The sequence below is a fragment of the Capsicum annuum genome, chromosome 1 (assembly GCF_002878395.1).
Source record: "Capsicum annuum cultivar UCD-10X-F1 chromosome 1, UCD10Xv1.1, whole genome shotgun sequence".
NCBI classification, from domain to species: Eukaryota; Viridiplantae; Streptophyta; class Magnoliopsida; order Solanales; family Solanaceae; genus Capsicum; species Capsicum annuum.
In genome coordinates, this window is record NC_061111.1 from 51,524,914 (window position 1) to 51,534,310 (window position 9,397).

Sequence of the window (9,397 nt, forward strand, 5' to 3'; positions counted from 1 at the left end):
CCAAACTCTATCAATCCTAGTAAGCCCACACATCTAACGCAACATCTTTATTTTTGACACCTTCAATTTTTAAACGTTTGAGTTCTAGACTGGCCAACACTCCGCTCCATACAAAATTGCCGAACGGACTGACACCCTATAGAATTTTCCTTTAAGTTTAAACGACACCTTCATATCACACAACACCCCCAAAGTGAGCTTATACTTCATCTATCCCACCCTAATAAAGCGGGAGACATCCTCATTAATCTCACCATTCCCCTAAATCATGGACCCAAGATATTTGAAACTATCCCTCTTACATACCACTTGGGAGTCCAAACTTACTCACCACTTGGGAGTCCAACCTTACTACCACCCCATTCTCTTTGCTTGAGTCATTAAACTTGCACTCCAAATATTCTATCTTCCTCCTACTCAACCTGAACCCTTTAGACTCAAGGGTCTATCTACACACCTCTAATTTATCATTCACACCCCCTCGCATCTCATCAATAAAAACTACATTATCTGTGAAAAGCATACACCAAGGCACCTCTCCTTGAATACGCTATGTCAACACATCCATCACCACAGTAAATAAAAATAGACTAAGAGTAGATCCCTGATGCAACCCTGTCAAGACAAAAATTCTCTGAAATCTCTTCCCTCCATCCTCACCTGGGTCTTAGATCCATCATACATGTCCTTGATTGCTCTGGTATACAACACCGAGACCTCACTCGTCTCCAAAGAACCTCCCTAGGGACTTTCTCGTACGCCTTTTCCAAGTCTATAAACACCATGTGCAGATGCTTCTTCCTTTCTATTTACTGTTCTACCAATCTCCGCACCAGGTGAATAGCCTCGGTCATTGAGCGCCCGGGCATAAATCTAAACTAGTTCTCCGAAAGAGACACTATCCTCCTCAACCTCAACTCAACCACTCTCTCCCAAATCTTTATAATGTGACTCAATAACTTAATACTCCTATAGTTGTTGCAACTCTTAATGTCACCCTTGTTCTTCTAAAGAGAGATCATAGTACTCCATCTCCAAGCCTCAAGAATTTGTTCCATCTTAAAAATGTCTTTAAATAATTCGGTCAACCACCTTAGACCAGCCTTGCCAGAAAGCTTTCAAAAATCTATAGGAATCTCATCAGGCCTCGTTACCCTACCCCTTTATATCCTGCGAACAACCTCTCTGACCTCCTCCACCTTAAAACGTCTACTATAACTAAAATTATGACACAACTCTGAGTGCTCCAGCTCCCCTCACTCAATAACTCTATCCCTTTTATCGTTTAAGATCCTATAAAAATATGACTTCCATCTTTTCTTAATATGACCATCATTTACCAAAACTCTATCATCCTCCCCCATAATGCACTTCACCTGGTATAGGTCATGACCCTTTCTTTCCCTAGCCTTAGCAAGTCTAAGCAATTTTTTTTCTCCTATTTTCTCCTCTAACCTCGTATACAATCTCTGAAACATTGACATCTTAGTAGCCATAACAGCTAACATAGCCTCCTTCCTAGCTAACTTGTACTTCTACCTATTAACCCATTTTTCCTCTTCATCTTTACTCTCAACCAACTTAGCTTACGCCCCCTTTTTAGTCTACACTTTCTTCTTAACTTCTTCATTCCACCACAAATCCCCCTGACGATGACCGTCCCGACCCCAGGAAACACCTAACACCTCCCTAGCAGTCTCCTTGATGCACCTAGCCACCTTATCCCACATACCATACATGTCCACCCATACTCCTACCTCCCATACCTATCACCTTCTCCCATATATCCTGTGCATTTATTGATATCAGGCTACCTACTTAATTCTAGGTCAACTCTCCTCACCCCTTCTCATTTTATCCTTCATCATACCCAAGTCCATCACCAAGAGCCTACGCTGGGTTGAAAGGTTCTCACATGGAATGACCTTATAGTCCTTACACAACACCCTATCCTCTTTCCTAAGTAGCAAAAAGTTAATTTGGGTCTTGGCTATCGTGTTTCGAAAGGTGATCAGGTGATCGTCCTTCTTCAGAAAGCTCGAATTCACCACCACCAATCCAAAGGACCTCGCAAAATCCAATAAAATGACTCCCTTTTCATATCTATCCCCAAAATCAAAACCACCATGCACATCGCCAAAGCCTCCCAATAATGCCTCGGTGTTCCTATTGAAATCCCCTGCTACCACAATCTTTTCCAAGCTAGTCACGCCTCTCACCACTACATCCAAAGCCTCCCAAAACTACATCTTCTCTTCCCCATCCTAGCCCACCTGCGGAGTATAAACACTACACACATTCATGGTACACCTCTCAATGACTAACTTAATAGTCATCAACCTATCGCTGATCCTCTTAAGCTCCACTACCTGCCTTCTAAGCTCCTTATCAACTAAGATATAAACTTTATTCCTACACCTATCACTTCCAGAGTACTAAAGCTTGTAACCTTCCACATCCCTAGCCTTAGACCCTACCCACTTAGTCTCCTAGACACACATAATATTAATCATCCTCATTCTAAGAATCTTCACAAGCTCTATGGACTTACCTTGGAGAGTCCCCTATTCCAAGACACAACCCTCAACCTGTTAACTCTAGCAATACATCTTTCTCTACTGCCACTAATGCCAGACTTTTCCCTCTGTTCCTATACTAGCCCTTCCCTGCACCCTACCCCCAAAATAGACCTCTTCCCCAACCCTCTTAGACATGACCCTATTCTACCATCAATGCCCATAGCCACAACTTTAAGAGAAAAAACAACGAAATAAAAACATAACGAAAGTAACATAGAAACAATAGGAAATACAAGGTACGTGTAAAGTAGATGGACTAATCTAGAAAAAAGTCAATCCCACAAATTAAAAACAATTCAAGATATAGAATAATCAAGAAAAAGTAGATGGAAAAGGTTAGAAGTCACCGGATTAGCTAACTGATGCAGAAAATTTTGCCAAAAAATTCTCGCCGGAGTGGCACCAGAATCAGATTCAGTAATCTGTGCATGCTAGAATCCTAAACTGGTCAAGCCGATGGCGACCTTATCCCATCCCACTGGAAATAGTAGTAGAAAATACAAGAGAAGCAAAGAGAGATGGGGATAGAGAGAGAAAACCAACTGGGGAAGAGAGGTAATGTGCGCACTTATCTACTGTCGATGTTCCTGTGTCGGCGTTGATGCCGGAGTACCAACATCATGTTAATGGCGATGTTATAGACTTAGATGCTATAGGAACTCTATAGTTCTATAATTTCTCTACTGTTTAACAAGCATAAAGAAAATAAGAGATAGAGAGAACTAGGTAAGGTATGAATATCATAGAGGTTGTAATAGACTATATAATGATATTAAAAATTGAGGATGCTAATATAGTGCAAAAATAAAAAATCCAAGAACAATGGTGATTTATCAAACTCAACAGCACTTGGATAGTTCATCATTTCTTCAGGGATTTATTATATTTTGTTGAAGCTACTGAAACTGTCATATGATTCTGCTTTGCCGGTCGTATCAGTAGATGCCTTCAACATACTCTCTAATCACTTTACCATCCAAACTACGTTGCAGTCCATGTTTTTTATTGTTTATTACTTTTGTTTCTTACATTTCTCCCTATCCACATTATCAAAACGCGTATACAATATATTATCTTCCACTTTCTCACCTTCATAAAAAATTCTAGACCAAATCAATAGAATAAGCATTAGTTGGATTAAGTCCTGATGCTAGGGCCCCTGAGTCATTTTTCTTTACAGTCACACTTTTAGGCACAAATACAAGATCTTCTGTACTGATTTTTATATTCAAAAGAGGAGGTCAAAATTGCTCATCTCCATCAACCAAATCAAACCACTAAGAGCACTCATCTCCCCTTACATCAAGTCTTTGTTATTCTCGGTAGACATTGCAAGTTGCCAGATTCACCTTGATGTTCAACAAGCTATTCCAAAGATTGGGAAAGTAACTTATGACCCGAGGTGTTCAATGTCACCTTGAATGGATTTAATGTTAGATTAGAGTTGATGCAATCCATATTTTCTCCGAACCTTTTGGTGGGATGACCATGAAGTAAGAGAGTTTTAAAGAACCCATAATGCTATCAAAAGAGAGCCAAAGGATGGCGATTAAATTTAAGGAGAGTTAAGGGGAATTGGTGGGTCCAAAAAAATGAAAAGAAGTGCTTAAAAGTGCACTGGAAGCACCTTCTAAGGCCACCTGCATGCACAAGTTGTGAGATATAAAAATATATGCTCACTTTGGCCAAACCAGTGTCACATGTGTTGTGACCTGCGTGAGTAGGTGCTTGGTCTGCGTGGCATGTGCCCAATTTGTTGAAATGGCTTACTTTTGGGCCCATAATTGTAATAATTAGATCTAGGCTATAAGTATGAGTTTCTCTTTCATTTTTAGGCTAACTTTGATGCTAATGAACAATTATACTCATGTGAGTTGTAATCTTGAATTAGCTTGCATTCATTTCTCTTTTGGAAACATCGGTTGCTTGGAAATTGATTCCCTTGTGGTCCACATAGGAGTTTAGGTGTTTGTAGGTAATTTGAATTGAGGATGAAGGTGTTTATATACCTTTTATTTGCATTTCAATTACTACTTTGTGTCTATCTTTACATGGTTTCATCTATCCTTTATATTTCATTTCACGTACCGTAGCTTGTTTTCATTTTCGTAGTTTGATCCTTTTAGGAGTTGAGTTACTTGGCAGCCTCCTGAACTGCTGAATTTTGTTACCAAAGACACCACATATATAGCTTGATCATGTTTTCCATGTTACCTCTTGTTCACCTCCTTCAAAGGTGTATTTTTTTCTATAGATAATTCCAAAGATTGTGAAGGAATTTCTTGTGCCGAGGTGTTCATTGTGACTAAATCAAAAATTGGTATGGGTATCCCAATTACCTTTCAATTCCCTTTGAGCTTACTTGTATCATGATTATGGTAAATGAATTTTCGGGAAGTTCATGAAGGAGATTCATGTTATGCAGAATTTGAACTCCAATTGATATGAGATTGTTAAGAGTATGAGCCTACTGATTTCCTATTTTCTACCTAACTGCTGCCTATCGATGGAACAGGTTAACCAATGTGCTCCTATTTAGCTAAAACAATAAGTAACTACACAATAAAGTTTTACGTGGAAAACACCAAGCTAAAATAGGTGTAAAAATGACTTGTACCTCTACAAAATTTAACCCCAACTTCACTAAAACAATTTGAGCCTCAACAAATCAACAAATTACAAAACACTTGTACTCAAGGAATTAAACTCTAACTCCTATTTCTAAAAAACATACACCTTCACAAGGTAAGTGTTCCGAAGTTTTCGAGTTCCCAAACTTGAAGACAAAGTTCCTAACTCAGTTTATACTTCACTGAGATTATACAACATTACAATTCAAGAACCAACCTAATATATAAAGTCTAAGACTCCTTAACTCTAAGTACAAGGAACAGGTTCTTCTTTGATGCTTCAAGCTTTTGAAACTATTTGATAATTCATCGATGCGTTGCTATCCTTTTTGAGTGCATGAGTAACAAAGTGAGTTACTCCCTCTATATATATTGACTCTTCAAAGATTCCTTCACTAATTGTTTACTTTTGCCTCCCCTTTGACTCTTCAACTTTATCAGACTTCTGTCTTCCGTTAGAGTCCCTTTTCTAGTGAAACTCTTGTAGTTTTCAAACTCCTACTTCAAGTCAATCTCGTTGTTTGAGTGCAACACTTTCTATTCAGCTTATCATCAAGCTTTGTATTCAATTAAAACTTCTTTTTATCACACATGATCCACCAAGAATGCAAGAGAGCTTTATCCATTCTCCAGAAAATTGAGATTTTAATTCTAGTCTGCTTTCCTAGTGCTTGTCTCCATGTAATTGGATGAGATTGAGTAACATATTTCTTCAATATATTTATTTTATATGTCAATCATCAAAACTTCATTGGTTTAACAAATTCCCCCTTTTCAATGATGATAAACTTTGCAATCTTGAAGCAAATTTTCTTGAAACACTTTGCCAGAAAAACAGTCAAAAGAAACAGAAGAAATAAATTAGGTCAATTGGTTTATAAACATTGCACTATTCAATTTTTCCCCCTTTTGACATCATCTAAAACCTATAAACTTCAAAATAGACTATTCTTAGTATGTCCACACAAACTATCAATAAGATAATCAGTATAAGGATAATTTAATAAAGTAATGATGTAATCATAAGCAAATGAAGATTTCATTGATATAGCAATATATAATTTACCATCAAAGCACCAAAAAGAGTATATGAAGTTATATAGGCACACAAGATACAAAAGAGAGAAACAAGTAGAGAGTTAATCCTAGGAGCTCTAAGGAATATGGATGAAAGGGAATGAAACAAGTCAGATAAGCTTGGTCAATCTGCAGATGATCTCAGTATTTTCAGCCCATTCTCTTACAAGATCTTCTTTTAGAGTCTGGATCCGAGCCTAAAGCCTTTGTCTCTCAATATCAAGGGAGGCTCTAAATTCATCCAATTTGTCTAGAGCATCAGCTAGTTCATTTCTTAGTCATTTGGTAGGAGAATAAGTGTGACACCCCATAGTTTTCTCGAATTGGTATCACATCATGGAATAGTTGGAATGGTATATCTTTTGAAAACAATTTCCAAGTGTCAAAAGGACTTAGTCATATTTTGAACCCCTATTCTTTGATGATTTTATTTTTGACCTTCCCAGCCTCAGAGAGTTAATTTTTAATTTGTTTCATGTTTGGGGGAGTGAAAGGAATGTGTCGGGGAAGTTTCAGATTTTTCGTACGACATTATAAGTGTGTTTGGATGTTGGAAATAGTGAATCAATGTGAATTCAACATGCCACATCTACGGTCGTGTCGATAAAGTAGTGAACCTATGTGATATCGACGCATCGCGTCAGTTGGCACATCGGTGCCCAGTTTACATCATGTTAAATAATAACCAACTTTGGAAAGGACATATTAGTCTTTTTCCTCATCTTATTTCTTCCATAACATGAAATTATTAATTATTGAGGGCTCATATCATCAAAAACTACTTAGAATATCTCAAATAAAAACCCTAGTCCCTTCATCTAAGAGCAGGAGTTCATCATTGCAAGTCAAAAATTCCTAGAACTAAGGTGTGATTTAGGTTCTACTCTTCCTCATAAGGGATATAAGGTATGTGGGATTTTTGTAAAACTACTTGGGCATAAAATATTGTTTCAACAACGTTTAGCATTGTGAGATTTTGAAATCTTAAAGTGGTTTTGGAATTTACACTGAAATTTGTGTTTTGAATTCTTTAGTGACATTAAGGTTTTGGTCTTTAGGCATTTTTCCCCCAAATTGATTTTAAATCTTATATATATGTGTATGTGGTTAAATTTGATAATTGAACTGAGAGCATAACTTTTTATGCTCCCTCTCATGTTGTGATACCTCTTGTTTTTTAGAATGTTATTTAGAAGCATGATTTCATATGTTTATGACTATTGTTGAATGATGTAAGCTTGATCTTAAAATTGATGAGAGGGGTTTCACATATTGATAAATGTTAAATATATAATGAAAGATTGCATGGTTATCAAAAATGCACAACCACCACATGTTTGTTGAAATGATCCAAAGGAATGATTTTACATAGTTTGATAAGTGTATCTGTAACGCCCCAATTTTCTGAACCAAAATGCTACACGGTGCTCATGACCCTGAAGGACCACAAGCTAACCCATGATTGATATCTATACCTATAAACTACATAATATCTCATAAAATATGCGGAAACATGAACTATAAGGCCATAAGGTTAAATACTGATACATATTTGAAAAACAAGGTATAACAATACCAAAAAAAAAAACTTAAATACTGAAGTCTGAACATCTAATCTGACATATAGTTCGAAAGCCTCTAACTGAACTGAATAAGGAGTTGAAGGAACATGTCTCCACCTAACTCCATGAACTGAAAAACTAATTTGAAATACTGTAATAAAGTAATAATAATATTGTCCTCGAATGAAGAAGAGCACTGACTGCTAAAATTTACAATGCTACTGTTGCTCTGAAACTCGTTCCTCTGTACCTATTGCGTCAAATAAAACACCATAGTGTGAATGCATCAGTACGACTGAATATACTGAGTATACGAGTGAGGTAGGCTAAATACTAAGGGTTTTATATGCATGAACAATGCTGACTGATATGAATGTGAGAATACATACATACATACATAACTGCAACTAAACTCGTGGTGATACTGACTACTGAGTATGAATACTGATGACATGAATGTACTGATAACATATCATGAATGATAACTGAATTTTGATAACTGATATATCTGATAACATGAGTTCTGATAACTTATAGCATGAATGACTATATCTGACAGTCCTATATTTGATGGAACTAGTTGAGCTCTGTACTGTATCTGAGTTGACTATATATGAAAGTCCTGATATCCTGAATAACTATCTGAGTTCTTTTATTGAGACTGATACTAAAACTGTGGGAAGTAGTCATCTAATCGACATGCCCAAAATACGCTATAATAGCTAAGCTATGGTCCAATCTCTTCCCTGATTGGAAGGGTGTCAATACCGCGCCACTGGTAAGGACAATCTGTGAGTGACCCTCATCTGGCAGTTACTCTAATGAGAATGGTGGGAACCCTCATCTGACAGGTTAAGCTACCTCATTTACCCTCAACTGACAGGTATTGATGTCTCAACCTATGCTGGCTACATAGTTCTAGAACGCAAGGACTTTTTCTGAGAATCACACCCTCTACTGGCAGGTGAGTTCCCATCCTTCGATTTGCTCGGTGCTGAATCCTACTCCCAACTAAATAACGCTAAACTGATTATACTGAACTGATTTCTTAGTTCATACTATAATTAACTGAACTGTTACTGATTGTTCTATTTAACTGAACTGAACATGGAATGAGTTTATTGAGTTCCGATGACTAGCGGAACACTACTGAATTATATTAACTGACTAAATGCTATTGAGTTCTGTTAGCTGACTGAAGTCTACTGAACATGGCTTGACTAAGAGTATCATGAAAACATGACATGTTTTTAGGCACAAAACTATATTTTTTTCGTGTACGAATACCCCCAGGACTCGATTGAAGGAAACTTACATGACTTGACATACAAGAGTACTTGACCAACATTAACAATCCATAATATAGCATCTACGGGGAATTCATACATCATGTGGTTTTCATAACCTTTTCATATAGCTAACATCATGGTCAATTCTAATATCATGACAAGCCAACAACATATTCATAGCACATTAATAGCATAGAAATCATCTTGATCAAGTAGACATGGCATAACTTAAGAGACATGGCAAAATCTTTGAGCATGAA